General features: G+C 42.5%; 1 protein-coding gene across 3 annotated transcripts in view; it reads right to left on the minus strand.

Annotated features, from left to right (window-relative positions):
• The window catches only part of LOC109923508 (catenin alpha-2-like), a 437,044-nt gene extending 420,507 nt beyond the window's left edge, over nucleotides 1-16,537 (minus strand). For 2 of the 3 annotated variants that reach the window (XM_048602775.1, XM_020523539.2), the window contains exon 1: nucleotides 15,960-16,537. The gene's annotated coding sequence lies outside the window, so the exon portion shown is untranslated. The remainder of the gene's footprint in view (nucleotides 1-15,959) is intronic. The other variant, XM_048602784.1, reaches the window with a different exon arrangement.
• Between the last annotated feature and the right edge of the window lie 241 nt (nucleotides 16,538-16,778).

Raw genomic sequence — 16,778 nt, forward strand, 5'->3', positions numbered from 1 at the left:
TACTATCTCAGTAATCTGCCTTCTTGCTTTTGCTTCCGAGTGAATAACCTCACATTTATCCAAATTATACTGCATCTGCCATTGATTTGCCCACTCACCCAACATGTCAAGATCATGCTGAAGGAACTCTGCATCCTTGTCAGAGTTTACCCTCTCACCCAACTTGGTATCGTCTGCATACTTGGACATGTTACATTTTGTTCCCTCATCCAAATCGTTCAATATATATTGCGAATAGCTAGAGTCCCAGCACTGATCCCTGTGGCACCCCACTAGCTACTGCCTGCCAATTTGAAAAGGACCCATTAATTCCTACTCTTTGTTTCCTCTCTGTCAACCAGTTTCCTATCCATTTCAATACACTTCCCCCAATCCCATGCACTTTAATCTCCCATGCTGGACTTTGTCAAATGCTTTCTGGAAGTCCAAATATACTACATCGACCGGCTCTCCCTTGCCAACTCTACTAGTTACATCTCTGTAGAATTCCAACAGATTTGTCAAGCATGATTTCCCCTTCACAAATCCATGCTGACTCTGTCTGATTCTGCCACTGCTTTCTAAATGTTCTGCCATAAAATCCTTGACAATGGATTCAAGATTTTCCCCACTACCGATGTTAGACTCACTGGTCTACAATTCCCTCTTTTCTCTCTACCTCCCTTTTTGAATAATGGAGTGATGTTAGCCACCCTCCAATCTGCACAGACTGTTCCAGAGTCTATAGAATCCTGGGAGATGATCACCAATGCATCCACTATTTCTAGAGTTATTTCCTTAATTACTCTGGGATGTTTTAATGGTTTTAAATTTTCTCAACACTTCCAGTGACAGCTGGTAATATCAGATTTTGGACGCAGAAAGATCTGGTCCTGTCAAAACTGAAACAACTGGTTATGATGGGGGAAACCAAAAGGGCTATTGTTTACTAGCAGGGAATTTGGCTATTTTCCTACATGCCGAATCCCATTCGATTTTATGGACAGCTACATACCATCCATCAACTATGAGCCTATAAAGATAGATAGAGCTTTGATCAGTAAAGGAATTAACAGTTATGGTGAGCAGGTGAGTAAGTGGAGCTGAGTCCATGAAAACTTCAGCCATGATCCTATTTAATGGTACAGCAGGCTCATTGAGCCAGATGGTGTCCTCCTGCTCCTATTTCTTATATTCCTATGACTTTGACGTGCCAGAGTCAAGGATATTTCCATTTGCAAGTAGAGGGTGGCTTGGTGACAGGATGCTAGCCTCTGTGCAGATATTTCACAGCCCATTGAGTCCACCCTGCAATGCCTTTCCTCGTAACCCTTAATTAATTTTTATTGATTGATTTTATTGTCATGTGTACCGAAATACAGTGAAAAGCTCTGTTTATGAGCAGTACAGGCAGATCACAGCAAGCAAAGGATGTACAGATCAAAGACTTAGAGGCATACAAGTTACATTGCAAGTTATATTATTTGAGGCTAGAGTCCATTCAACAGTCTGACAAAGGCCAGAAAGATGATGCTCCTGAACCTGCATGTGCATGTGTTCAGGTTTCTGTATCTTCTGCCTGATGGAAGAGGTTGGAGGTCATTACCAGGGTGCGATGGGTCTTTGATGATGGCTGCCTTTCTGCCAATCACTACTTGTAACACAAGCCTTTGATCCCAGGGACGATTCTTGTAAACAAAAACAGCTTTGCAGAACACCTACCTTCTGTCCACAAACAAAAAGACTGAGCTTCCAGCTGCCTGCTACTCCAACATAACAACGTGTTCTCTGGCCAACATCTGTCACAGGCTTGCCGCAGTGTTCCAGTGAAGCTCAGCACTAGCTGGTAGAACAGCATCTCATTTTCTGCTTGGGAGCTGTGTAGCCTTCTGGACTCAATATTAAATTCAACAATTTTAGGGTTTGAGCACTTTCCCCATGCTTTCTCCTATCCCCATATCTTGTCATCACACGGGCTGCTACCTCACACAACCCATTGTCAGCTATTAATATACCCCATTAGCAGCTATTTATTCTACTAGGCTGGCTGTTATCTACTCCTTTGTCCAACTATTTTTCTCTTTGGACTCTACCTCTACCTATTGTTTACTCCTCCCCTTACCCACACACCTCCCCCATCCGACCTTCTATTTAGAAAAACATCCCTACCATCACTTTTGATGAAGAGAAACTGGACCTGAAACGTTAACTCTTATTACTCTCCACAGATACTGCCAGACCTACGGAGATTTTCCAGCAATTTCTTTTTTTCTGTTTCTGTACTCAATGAAATTTACAAGGATGAGGGTGTATAGGATTGAAACTGACAGAATACCGAAAGCCTGGACAGAGTGGATGTGGAGAAGACTAGGGTCCAAGGGCACAGCCTCAGATTGAAGGAACGACCCTTTTGAACTGAGACGAGGAGGAATTTCTTAGCCAGAGGGTGGTTAATCCGAGGAACTCATTGCTCGGAAGACTGTGGAGGCCAAGTCATTGAGCGTATTTAAGACGGAGATATACAGTTTCTTGATTGGTGAGAGAATCAAGAATTACAGGGAGAGGCGGGAAAATGGTATCGAGAAACATATCATCCAGGACTAAATGATAGAGCAGAGCTGATGGACTGAATGGCCCAGTTTCGCTCCTATATCTCATGGTTTTAATGATCTTTATGGTGTAGCAATTCGCTCAGTTCAAGGGCAATTGGCAACAAATGCTGACTTTGTCAACAGTGTCTACATCCATGGAAGAATAATATTTAAGAAAGTACAAGATTCCACAAACAGAAAAAAGATATAGGACCAGATACTTTGCTTTTATGAGACATTGGCTGAGATTTCAAGTCTTGACTTGTAGCTTTCTTTCTCCTATTTGACAGGGTGATAGAAACATTTACATCCACACTAGTAGGAAGAAGCCTAATTTTAACAACTCATCTGAAATGATACCTCAAAATCCCTCGGCAATACACAAAAGCATTGATGTCACATCTGAAAGGCTTTAGCATGTTTCTTGAATCCCCTATCTGTCAAAGTCGTGAGATGTTGTTACCAGCGAGGCACAGCTGACAATGAAGAACAAGGAATTTTCTTTTTAATCCATTCATGTGATGTGGGCATCACTGGATAGGCCAGCGTTTATTCTCCATCCCTAACTGCTTTCTGGGCATTTAAGAGTCAATTACATTGCATGGGTCTTTAGTTAAATGTAGGCCAGACCAGATGTGGATGGCAGTTTCTTTCCCTGAAGGGCACAGTGAACCGGACTATGACAATAATCACTATTAGGTTAGTTTTTAATTCCAAATTTTACTGAATACAAAATTTCACCTTTTGACATGAAGAGATTCAAACCCACGTTCTCAGAACATTAGCCTGAGGCTCTGGATTACTGGCACAGTGACATTAACACTACACCACTGTCTGATTCTGATATGTCATGCTCAAAACCCTTAACTATCCGCCAAAAAAAAAAGTTAAGATAGTCACTCACTATTGCTGGAACTTGCAGTGCATAAATTAATGACGACAACATTGACAACCTAAGTTGATAGGATAGTGCAGGCAGCTTTTGATATGCTTGCCTTTATTGGTCAGTACATTGAGTATAGCAGTCGGGAGGTCATGTGCGACTGCACAGAACATTGGTTAGGCCACTGTTGGGATACTGCGTGCAATTCGGGTCTCCCTGCTATAGAAAGGATGTTCTGAAACTTGAAAGGGTTCAGAAAAGATTTACAAGGATGTAGCCAGATTTGGACGGTTTGAGCTATATGGAGAGGCTGAATAGGCTGGGGCAATTTTCCCTGGAACGGAGGCTGAGGGGTGATCTTATAGAGGTTTATAAAGGTCATGAGGGGCATAGATAAGGTGAATAGACAAGGTCTGTTCCTCGGGTTGGACGAGTCCAATCTAGGAGGTTTAGGTTTAAGGTGAGAGGGGAAAGAAAGATTTAAAAAGGGGCCCGAGGGGGCAACCTTTTCACATATAGGCTGGTGTGTGTACGGAACAAGCTGTCAGAGGAGGTGGTGGAGGCAGGTACAATTACAGAATTTAAAAGGCATCTGGATGGGTATAAAAATGGGAAGAGTTCAGAGGGATAATGGGCCAAATGTTGGCCAATGGGATTAGATTAATTTAGGATATCTGGTCGGCATGGACAAGTTGAACCAAAGGGTCTGTTTCCATGCTGTACAGCACTATGACTAAGTGATTATACAACGGAAAAAATGATTATAAATCACTACATTATGTTGTCGCCATATCAATGCAAGTTTCTTTTTTCTACACAAACCAAGTTTGTTTCTAAATTTTCACGTTACATGGTCAACAAATGCCATTTAAGGGTGCATGTCATAACATATATTCAATTGATCGTTAAGGACACATTCATCAATTACAACCATAATCCTTTCACCCCAAATATATTAAGCAGATTGCTTCTGTCATTTTGATCACTCAATGTGTGAATTAGGTCACAAACACAAAAAATCCTTTATGACCTCCACTTATAAACACAACTGGCAAAACAGGTAACTTCTTGGTGTTGTAATCTCATTAACCATTTTTAAAGAAAATCAATGGATTGCACTAATGGACAGCAAAAGATCAGCTGTTTTAAAATGCTAAAGACCAAATTACAATCTTATTGTCTGTGAAATGGAAAGAATATACTGGATTGATTGCGATTAAATGCCAAATGTTTCTCGTATCAACACTAATTTCTCCTCTAGATAATACAATTTTCCATTCAAATATGAAATCAGAATATGAGAATATATCAATTAATTTTACATTTTGTATGCACAGCTCAGCAAAGTTACTTCCACAGTTAAGCAAAGCTCACGATCCACAGAAGCACTCCATCCCTCCGAGAAAGTATAAACAAGAACTGATCCAAATCCAACAATGGCCAGAAAACACAATGAAAGTCAGAGTGGGATCAGAAAGCAGAAGCATGATAGACAGTAGAAATGAAATATATCTGAACTAATTTTTGTAATTTGTGTTTTAAACTAGTCCATGGACTGAGTAATCAGAACACTTGTGTGCCCTAGACCACAAGGTAATCTACAGTGACTGGATAATTGTCTCCAAATTCTTGCATTTAAAAAAAAAATCAGAATTAAAAAGAATCTCTAGCAGTCACTGTAGCTCAGATGCAAGTATGCGATTAACTGATGAATCGAGCAAAGCTGGCTGGTGTGGAAAATGAAGGGCGGCCACTGGTAATTCCAAGTTTGAGGGATTTCAGGCAGAACATTCAATCTTTTTAGCTTGCACCATATCAGATGATATTACAGTGTAACACAATATAGGTGATGAAACACAAAATGTTGCTTCTCTCATCACTAGAATCCCTTAAGTTTTAAGGATCATTGAACAATTTATAAATGAACAGTTAGACCAAAGTCAGGAGGTCAATTTGTAAAAATAGTAAGTTGAGTATTTTTATCAGTCTAACAATGACTTTCTATATGCTCGGCAATTGTATCAACATTATTATGAACCGCAAATTGTGTTTTCCACAAATATAATACTTGGGACTAGCAACTTCCAGGAAGACAATGACAATCAAGTGCAGAGTTATAATCAAATACATTTTCATTAAGTGTCCATTTTAAATGAAACTGTTTAAAAATCTGGAGCAAAACAATTTGAATTCCTTGATAACAAGGTGTAGAGCTGGATGAACACAGCAGGCCAAGCAGCATCAGAGGAGCAGGAAAGCTGACGTTTTGGGTCTGGACCCTTCTTCAGAAAAATTTTTAGTCATCAGTGGGACATATGAAACCAAAATCTGCATTGTGCGACAAACTGAGTTTCACTTACATTGGCTCCACCCTTGCAAGTTAGTTTATTTGTTCAAGTTTACACTGAAGTTTCATAGCTTACGCTGAGTAAAATACACTAATTTAACACCATTGCAGCGTATACAGGATTCCCAAATTGTAAACAGAATAACAGCCAATGTTTTAAATATCTTTAAATCAAAGGTGGTGCAAGGGCAATTAACATGCAAATCTTAATTAGCCCAGTGTTGTTATTCTAAAATGCATCACATATTCTACTCCCAAATGCAACAACACAGTGGCTCAGTGATAGTAGGAACTGCAGATGCTGGAAAATCTGAGATAACAAGGCGTAGAGCTGGATGAACACAGCAGGCCAAGCAGCATCTTCGGAGCAGGAAGGCTGACGTTTCGGGCCTAGACCCTTCATCAGAAATGGGGGAGGAGAAGGGGATTCTGAAATAAATAGGGAGAGAGGGGGAGGCGGATAGAAGATGGATAGAGGAGAAGATAGGTGGAGAGGAAACAAACAGGTCAAAGAGGTGGGAATGGAGCCAGTAAAGGTGAGTGTAGGTGGGGAGGTGGGGAGGAGATAGGTCAGTCCAGGGAGGATGGACAGGTCAAGGGGGAGGGATGAGGTTAGTTGGTAGGAAATGGGGGTGCGGCTTGAGGTGGGAGGAGGGGATTGGCACCCGAAGGTTGCAGGAACAGCAACTCCTAATCCGCTTGGGAACCCTGTAGCCCAATGGTATCAATGTGGATTTCACAAGCTTCAAAATCTCCCCTCCCCCTACAGCATCCCAAAACCAGCCCAGCTCGTCCCCGCCTCCCTAACCTGTTCTTCCTCCCACCTCAAGCCACATCCCCATTTCCTACCTACTAACCTCATCCCGCCACCTTGACCTGTCCGTTCTCCCTGGACTGACCTATCTCCTCCCTACCTCCCCAGCTACACTCACCGTTACTGGCTCCATCCCCGCCTCTTTGACCTGCCTATCTCCTCTCCACCTATCTTCTCCTCTATCCACAGTGGCTCAGTGGTTAGCACTGCTGCCTCACACCACCAGGGACCCCGGTTTGATTCCACCTCAGGCGACCGTGTGTGGGGATTTTGCACAATCTGTGTCAACGGGGATATCCTCTGGGGGCTCTGGTTTCTGCCCACAGTACAAAGATATGCAAGTTAAGTGCATTGGCCATGCTAAATAGCCCACAGTGTCCAGGGATGTGCAGGATAGGTGGATTAGCCATGGGAAATGCAAGATTACACGTTTAGGATATGGGGGATGGGCCTGGGTGGGATGTTTTTCTGAGGACAGTGTGGACTTGATGAGCCGAATAGCCTGCTTCCACACTATAGGGATTCTATGATTCTATGACAGAGCTAAGTGATCCCACAACCAGCAGAGCAGATCTAAGCTTCCAGCCATAAATGGTGGACGATTAAACAAATAACTGGAGCAGGCAGCTCCATACATGTCTCCATCCTCAATGATGGAAAAGGTGCAACGGAAAAGTGCAAAAGATAAGGATGAAACACTTGCAGCAATCTTCAGCTAGAAGTGCCGAGTGGATGATCCATCGCTCCCATCCCCAGTATTCCCCAGTATCACAAATGCCAGCCTTCTGCCAATTCAATTCACACCACATAATATCAATGAAGTTTTTGCAGTGTTCCGGCCCTCAAATCTAGGTGTGCTAAAAGATTCTGGCAATAGTACTGATGGCTTGTGTTTCAGAACCTGCCACTTCACTAGTGAAGCTGCTCATGTACCATTACACTACTCATTTACTTGAAATGATCAAAAATTGTCCAGATATGTCCTCTAAACAAAATGCAGGACAAATCCAACCTGGCCAAATACCTCCCCAGTCTACTCTCGATCATCAGTAAAGTGATGGAAGCTGTCACCAAACAGTGCTATCAAGCAGCACCAGCTCAGCAATAACCTGAACACTGACAGCCAGTGTGGGTTCCACCAAGACCACTTAGCTCTTGACGTCATTACATCCTTAGTTCAAGCATGGACAAAAGAGCTGAATTCCAGAGGCGAGGGGAGAGTGACAGCCCTTGATATCAAGGCCACATTCAACCAACTGTGCCACCAACCAGTCCTTGCAAAATTGCAATCTATGGGTATCAGGGGCAGATGCTCTACTGGTTGAAATCCTACCCGGCACATAGGAGAATGGTTGTGGTTGTTGGAGGTCAGTCATCTCAGCTGCATGACATCTCTGCAGGAGTTTGCTTCAGTAATGACCATCCCTCCATCATAAAGGTCAGAAGTGGGGATGTTCGCTGATGATTGCACAATGTTCAGCACCATTTGGATCTCTTCAGATACTGAAGCAGTCCATGTTCAGATGCCTCGAGATCTGCACAATATCCAGGCTTGGGCTGATAAGTGGCAAGTGTAACATTCACATCACGCAAATGCCAAACAATGGCCACCTCCAATAAGAGAATTTAACAACTGCCCCTTGATATTCAATGGTGTTACCATCACTGAATCACCCACTGTAAACATTCTGACAGTTACCATTGACCAGAAAATAAATTGGACTCACCACATAAAACACAGTGGCTACAAAAGCAGGTCACAGGCTATGAATACTACAGCAAATAACACCTCTTGACTTCCCAAAACCTGCCCATCTATAAAAGCACAAGTCACGAGTGTTGGAATAAGCTCTGCTTGACTGGATGGGTGCAGCCCTAACAACATTCAAGCAGCTTGACACCATCCAGGACAAAGTAGCCTACTTGACAGCACTACACCCAAACGTCCACAATTTCTACCACCGACACTCAGTCGCAGCAGTGTGTATGATCTTCAAGATATATTGCAGAAATTCACCAAGACGCCTTAGACAGCACCCTCCAAACTTGCAACCACTTCCAACCACAAGGACAAAGGGCAGCAGATACATACATCGCCACTACTTTCACTGAAGCTGTGGCAAAATTCTAGAATTGTCTCCCTAACAGCATTGTAGGTCAAACTACAGCGATTCAAGAAAGGAACTCACCACCAACTTCAAGGCCAATTAGCGACTGGCAATACAGAGAACAGAGAACAGAGAACAGTACAGGACCTTCGGCCCACAATGTTGTGCCGACCTATTATCCTACTAAGATCAATCTACCCTGCATACCCTACATTTTACCATCCTCCATGTGCCTATTCAAGAGTTGCTTAAAAGTCTCTGAAGTATCTGACTCCACTACCATGCCGGCAGCGCATTCCACACGCCAACCACTCTCTGTGTAAAGAACCTACCTCTGACCAACCAGCGATGCCCGTGTTCCACAAGTGAATGAATAAACAAATAAACACCCAGATCTCATTAAACATTCACCTCTCTCAATTTACAGCCAAATAATAATCTGCTTTCCTATTTTTTGCTACCAAAGTGGATAACGTCACACCTCATCAGCATTATATGTAGCTGGCATTCATTTGCCCACGCACTCAACCTGACCAAGGGCCCTCGTGTAGCATCTCTTCCCCAGACTGAAAGACCTGGGTTCAAATCTCACCTGCCCCAAAAGGTGTGTATTATCTCTGAACAGGTTGATTAGAAGAAGGAGGTTAAGTAAATAAAAACACAATTGTCCAAATCACACTACAACATCTCTACATTCTCCTCACAGCTCACCCTTCCATCCAGCGTTGTCATCTGCAAATTTTGAAATTCTACATTCAGTTGCCTCATCTAATTCATTGATATATATTGAGAGCAGTAGGGACCCTAGCACAAGCTCCGCAGTATCCCGCTAGTCAGTTCCTGCCATTCAGAAAATAGATCCATTTATTCCTACTGTTTGTCTGCTAAACCTTTTTCTATCCATCTCAAAATACCTCCCCTAATCTCATGCACTTTAATTTTACACATTGTTGTCTTTGTGGGACTTTTGTTAGAAGGCTTTTGTAAGTCCAAATAAACTATTCAAGTGTATGAAGGTAAGGTGGCTAAAGTGAACTGGAACTTAGCTTAAAGCTAGGCCTGTCAGTATGCAGTAGCAAACATTTAGGAAGGTATTCCATTAAACTCAGCATATTTATGTTCCAGTGAGAAAGAAATACTGTAGGAGAAGACAGTGGTTGGTGGGTAACAAGGAAAGGAAAAGCATGTAATTATGCCAAATCCCAGCTGTTCAAGTCCCATCAGTTCCAGAAGTGTGTAATAATATCTCTGAACAGATTGATTTGAAGTTCTTTTGTTAATTCTGCTAAATTTATGCTAAATCAGAAGATCGGACAAAATTTAAAAACTAAGATTAACCAATAAAAAGAGAAAAATTGCAATGAGAGAAAGAAATATAAAAACAAACAAAGTCATAAAAAAAGAGATTCTACAGGTATTTAAAAATGAAAATGAACAACTAAAGTCACAGTTCTCAGAGAGCAAAATTATAGAATTAAAAATGGAAATAAGAAAATTCTGTACATGTGTTTATTGGTGTAGACACAAACAACATCCCCAAAACTTGTTCAATTGGTGATTGGGAGGAACTTAAGACAATTACAATCACCAGGGAAAGGGTACTGAGCAAACTATAAGAACCAAAAGAAGCAAAGTAATCCGAGATCTTAGGATCTTAAAGAAGTGGGTGCAGAGGTAGTGGATGGGATGGCATTTTTCCTAAATTCTCTAGTTTCTGGAAAGGTCCCATCAAAAGTAGGGCAAATGTAAATGGAAGTAAATGACAAGAGGTGATAGCCTAGTGGTATTATCACTGGACTGTTAATCCAGAGACCCAGATAATGTAGGGACCTGGGTTCAAATTCACCAGGGCAGATGGTGGAATCTGAAGTCATTAAAAATCTGGAATTAAGAGTCTAATGATGACCATGAAACCATTGTCAATTGTCAGAAAGCCCAGCAGGTTCATTCATGTCCTTTAGGGGAGAAAATTTGCCATCCTCATCTGGTCTAGCCTACATCTGACTTCAGACCCACAACAATGTGTTTGACTCTGAACTGCCCTCTGGGCAATTAGGGGAGGGCAATAAATGCTGCCTTAGCCAGTGATGCCCTCATTCCCCCCATAAAAAGCTTCAGTGCAGAGAAATCATCTGGGTGTCCTGGTACATGAATCAAATTTAGTATGCAGGTACAGCAAGTAATTAGGAAGGTACTTGGAACTTTCTTGTTTAGTGCAAGGGAAAACATAAGACGGAAGTGACAGTTTTGTTATAGCAGTACAAGACATCGGCGAGACCATATCTGGTATACTGTGTGGAGATCTCCACAGTCAAGAAAGGCTATGACTGAATTAGAATGAGTTCAGAGAAGGTTCACTCAACTGATTTGATTAAGGTATTATCTTATTAAGTTAGATTATCTTATTAAGGCAGATTCAATACTAACATTCAAAAGAGAACTGCTAACTATTTTATTCTTTCCTGCAATGTGGGCATTTCTGACAAGATGAGCATTTGTTCCCCATCTCTAATCAGCCTCGAATAGAGCTGCTTGCAAGGTCATTTCAGAGGTAATTGAGAATCAACAACATCGCGATGCATTTGGAACAGAGGTCGGCCAGGTTTTTAATAACATAAAACATAGAACAGTACAGCACAGTACAGGCCCTACGGCCCACAACGTTGTGCCGAACTGTTACCCGACTAAGATCAATCTACACTGCATACACTGCATTTTACTATCCTCCATGTGCCTGTCCAAGTGTCGCTTAAAAGTCTCTAAAGTATCTGACTCCACTACCACTGCCAGCAGCGCCCACCACTCTGTGAAGAACCTACCTCTGACATCTCCCCTAAACCTTCCTCCAATCACCTTAAAATTATGCCCCCTTGTGATCATCATATCTGCCCTGGGAAAAAGTCTCTGACTATCCACTCTCTGTGCGTCTCATCATCTTGTGCACCTCTCATCCTTCTTCGCTCTGATGAAAAAAGCCCTAGCTCCCTCAGCCTTTCCTCATAAGATCTGGCCTCCAGTCCAGGCAGCATCCTGGTAAATCTCCTCTGCACCCTCTCTAAAGCTTCCACATCCTTCTTATAATGAGGTGACCAGAACTGAACACAATATTCCAAGTGTGGTCTAACCAGAGTTTAATAGAGCTGCAGCATAACCACACGGCTCTTAAACTCCATTCCCCTTCCAATGAAAGCCAACGCACCATACGCCTTCTTTACAACCCTATCAAGTTTGGGTCACAACTTTGACGCCAAGATCCCTCTGTTCCTCCACACTACCGAAAATCCAGCCATTAACCCTGTATTCTGCATTCAAATTCAACCTTAAAAAAATGAATCACTTCACACTTTTCTGGGTTGAATTCCATCTGCCATTTCTTACAGGATGCAGAGCTGGGCAAAATGTCCCGTTGCAATCTACAACAGCCCTCCAAGCTGTCCACAACTCCACCAACCTTCGTGTCATCGGCAAACTTACTAACCCATCCTTCCACTTCCTCATCCAAGTCATTTCTAAAGATCACAAACAGCAGAGGTCCCAGAACCAATCCCTGCGGAACACCAATGGTCACCGGGCTCCAGGCTGAATACTTTCCATCTACTACCACCCTCTATCTTCTATTGGACAGCCAGTTTAGTATCCAGACAGCCAAATTTCCCTGAATCCCATGCCTCCTAACTTTCTGAATGAGCCTACCATGTGGAACCTCATCGAATGCCTTGCTAAAATCCATATACACCACATCCACTGCTCTACCTTCAATGTGTTTTGTCACATCCTCAAAGAATTTTATAAGGCTTGTGAGGCATGACCTGCCCCTCACAAAGCCATGCTGACTATTTCTAATCAAATTGTGCTCTTCCAAATAACCATAAATACTATCTCTCAGAATCCTAAATTGATCCTAAATAAAAATTGATCATTGTTGTGGCCGCTATTACTACTGGTAACTTTGAGTTCCTGATTTATTCTTAATTTTGAGTTCCATGATAGGATTTGAACCCAAGTACCTTAAGTGTAATAGCATGGGTCTCACTGTTACTAATCCAGTGGCATTAGCACTACACCACCATCTAACAAATAACAGGAGTATGCAAAGAGAACAGTGAAGTGATATTAATTAGATCTACTAAAAAACGAGCACAGGTACCAACAGGCTCCTTCAGCAATTGGAGAGATACAGAACCATAGTAAGCAATGAAAATGTGATTTTACTGATGGAACATTTGTGAGATTTGAAGCTCACATAATAATGGACTCCAGGATTCAGTGAAGTCAGTTGTCAGGTAGGGAGTTGAGATCATTAAGATACAAATTTTTAGATGTTAAACTAATAATAGTAGTTCTGATGAACCAAATAACTTCTAAGACAAATAATTTGAATGCACAGTATCAGTATGTATGAATAATAAAGGGGCAACAAATAGGAATTGCTACGTGGAGCTATGTGTATACCACTCCAAACGAACTTCAGGAGCTCAAGAAGGTAGCTTAACACCAACTTTTCAAGCGCAGCAGGTCTGGCAGCATCTGTGAAGGTGAAAACAAAGTTAACATTTTGGAATTAACATTCCTCAGAACTGAGGAAGGATCACCGGACCCGAAATGTTAACTTTGTTTTCTTCTTTCCAGCAACTTTATTTTTGTGCCATCCTTACCTGGTCTGGCCTACATGTGACTCCAGACCTGCAGCAACATGGTTATAGAACATAGAACATTACAGCGCAGTACAGGCCCTTCGGCACTCGATGTTGCGCCGACCTGTGAAACCAATCTGAAGCCCATCTAACCTAAACTATTCTATTATCATCCATAAGTTTATCCAATGACCATTTAAATGCCCTTAAAGTGGGCGAGTCTACTACTTTTGCAGGCAGGGCATTCCACGCCCTTACTACTCTCTGAGTAAAGAACCTACCTCTAACATCTGTCCTATATCTATCACCCCTCAATTTAAAGCCATGTCCCCTCGTGCTAGCCATCACCATCCGAGGAAAAAGGCTCCCACTGTCCACCCTATCTAATCCTCTGATCATCTTGTAAGTCTCTATCAAGTCACCTCTTAACCTTCTTCTCTCTAACAAAAACAGCCTCAAGACCCTCAGCCTTTCCTCACAAGACCTTCCCTCCATACCAGGCAACATCCTGGTAAATCTCCTCTGCATCCTTTCCAATGCTTCCAAATCCTTCCTATAATGCGGCGACCAGAACTGTACGCAATACTCCAAGTGCGGCTGCACCAGAGTTTTGTACAGCTGCAACATGACCTCATGGCTCCGAAACTCAATCCCTCTACCAATAAAACCTAACATACTGTACGCCTTCTTAACAACGCTATCAACCTGGGGGGCAACTTTTAGTGATCTATGCACATGGACACCGAGATCTCTCTGCTCTGAACCGCCCTCTGGGCAATTAGAGATGGGCAATAAATGCTGCCTGGCCAGCGATGCCCACATCCCACGAACTAATTAAAAAAAAACACTTCAGCAGATTCTGTCACACCCACCACTGGCTTTCCCCCTTCATTTTGTCATTCACAAACTTGGCGATACTGCATTCCCTCATCTAGGTCATTAATATATGCTGTAAATAATTGTGGCTTAGCACTCATCTATGTGGCACTTCAAAATGGCCATCTTATGCCAACTGTGTCTTCTATTAGTTAGCCAATCCTCTAACAACACCCCTTCAGTTAAGCACAAGCATTAGAGTGAATGAACTAATCCAAATGGCCAACGGAAATAATAAATTATTAAAAAAACTATTTGATCTTGCATTCTGCTTTCTAAACTCAGCCAAGTTCATAATGATTCTCATCTTAGTCCTCCTCAGAGCTCACTTTCTTCTTGCAGGACTCCTTAGAATTAAAGCTCTGTTCTGCTGACAGATATAAAGGTGAAAATTCAAACTGCATTAGATGTAGTGTATATTGTTCATCCAGGTGGACAAGTTACAATATTGACATTTGTAGTAACTGCCAGGTAACAAAACAATCATCCTGGCAGGGAGAGAGGTTGAATCCCATGTTTTCGAATCATGGAAAATGATACAGACAGCACTGTATTTCATCACAAGAAAATAAAAAGTATACTTTTAATCTTGAAAAGTTCCTCCTGCTTCAAATTCTTTTGCTCTACAACTTTCTGTCCCATGAAGAATTACGACTTATCGTTTAATAGTGCACTGTCTTTCTCATATTAGATAGCTATGTTTGTAACCTTTTTTCACTTTTGACCTGAGAAATACTATTCTGATTTTAAACACCAAAAATTATCAACTTCAGAAAAATGGTTGAGAGAATAAAAACTATGGCGCTTACTGAAGGGAGGAAATAGGTTTCTTTGAAATATTAAAAGATGTGATTTTCCCACATAATCTGAAACATCTCGCGGTGAAAAGTCACCAGCAGCAGATGGGGGTGTGGATGGATCAGAGGGAGGAGAGAATCATGGTTTGGGCATCCACTAGGATACAAGCTAAAATTCAATATACTTGGTTTTAAAAAGAATCACCGGCTAACATCGCGGCACGTTTCTTAGCGCCAGCGGTTTACATTACTGAACATCGGCGATAATAATAAAGAAACTGTTTTTGTAAGGACACCCTCCCCTCCAAAAAACGTTTCATTCTGTCTTTTTCACACAGAACGCTGCGGCCTGCATCGCTCTTGAAGGCCCCGCCAGCATCCAATGAACTGATTTTTTTTTTAATTCAGAAACAAATGCCGATCTGCATGTAAAATAAATAAATAAATAAATAAGGCATGAAAACCCTCTTAGGAAATGTCATACGGCTTGGGATGTGTCGGGGGAGGGGAAAGACAACGGAGGGAGGTTCTCCAGACAAGGGAAAGATTACACATAAAAAGATACTTTTACAACACATGCGTTTAAAAACAAAACTCCAATTGTCACTCGTGTTGACAAAGAAAGTTAAAGTCATTATTGTAAGATTAGCAAACCTCTTAAAAATACAATTTTGATCATGGAACATATCTTGAGAATGAATAAATCTCACTTTGAACAAGTGTACACATTATGAGTTTCGATTCGATAATAAACTCAGGTTTGCCCGTCACAGGCCAGGTTTTAAATTTCAACATATTTAACATTACTTCGTATCTTTAGGTACAAAGGCGTTAAGGCTGAAATGCAGAACACACAGTACGTGAACGCAAACAAAAACAGAAACAAAAGATTGAAAGGAAAAATTTGTAAATGAACTCCAATATACGCACCTGCCGGCTTTTATATTTTTCTAAGCCCCCGAAGTGAGAAGAGTAGTTGTGCGTTTCTTTCAGGGATTGTTGCCCTGTGAATTGGATCGCTCCTCTCGGGCTCTTGGTGTCTATGGTGATGGAGAAGGTGGCGGTACTAACAATAATGCAGAGAAGCTCACAGCTGCTGCCTGCTACCGTCCTTCGGAAATCAGGCCAACACACACATGAAAAAAACGCTACAACACAAGAAAGATGTCGCTGTCCGATCCCCCCGTCTCTTAGCACCGTCAAACGAATCGATAGATCGGACGGACGGACGGTCAGCCGTACGTCCTGACACCCAGCGGCTCTCCGCCACAGACTCTGCCCCTTTTAGCAAAAAGCCACTCCCCTCCCCTGATGGAAACTGCCAGATCTTGAGCGTCTCGGGCAGGGAGGGGCGGGGTCTCCCTTGACAACAACCGGCCGCAGCCACGCCCCACAAACCCAGCCAATCGGTCCCTTCTTTCCCCCCTGCTCCCGCCAACGAATGGTGGTCTCGAGCTGCCTGTGTGCGCTCCGCAGTGGCGCCCGTGTCATCCAGTTTCCATCGGCATCGTCATCCTGTCAACAGCCCCTCCTACGCCACGCGCCGAGGACTCAAGCCGATGGCACGTGCTCTTCATTGTTCCACACACCCCCCCCCGTGTTTTCCCATCTCGTAAGGCCCCGTGCCGTGTCCCACACGCAAAGCTCGAGCCGATGGCACGTGCTCTTCATTGTTCCACACCCCCCCCCCCCAACCGTGTTTTCCCATTTCCTATGGCCCCGTGCCGTGCCCCACACGGAAAGCTCGAG

The sequence above is a fragment of the Rhincodon typus genome, chromosome 1 (genome assembly GCF_021869965.1).
Source record: "Rhincodon typus isolate 14 chromosome 1, sRhiTyp1.1, whole genome shotgun sequence".
NCBI classification, from domain to species: Eukaryota; Metazoa; Chordata; class Chondrichthyes; order Orectolobiformes; family Rhincodontidae; genus Rhincodon; species Rhincodon typus.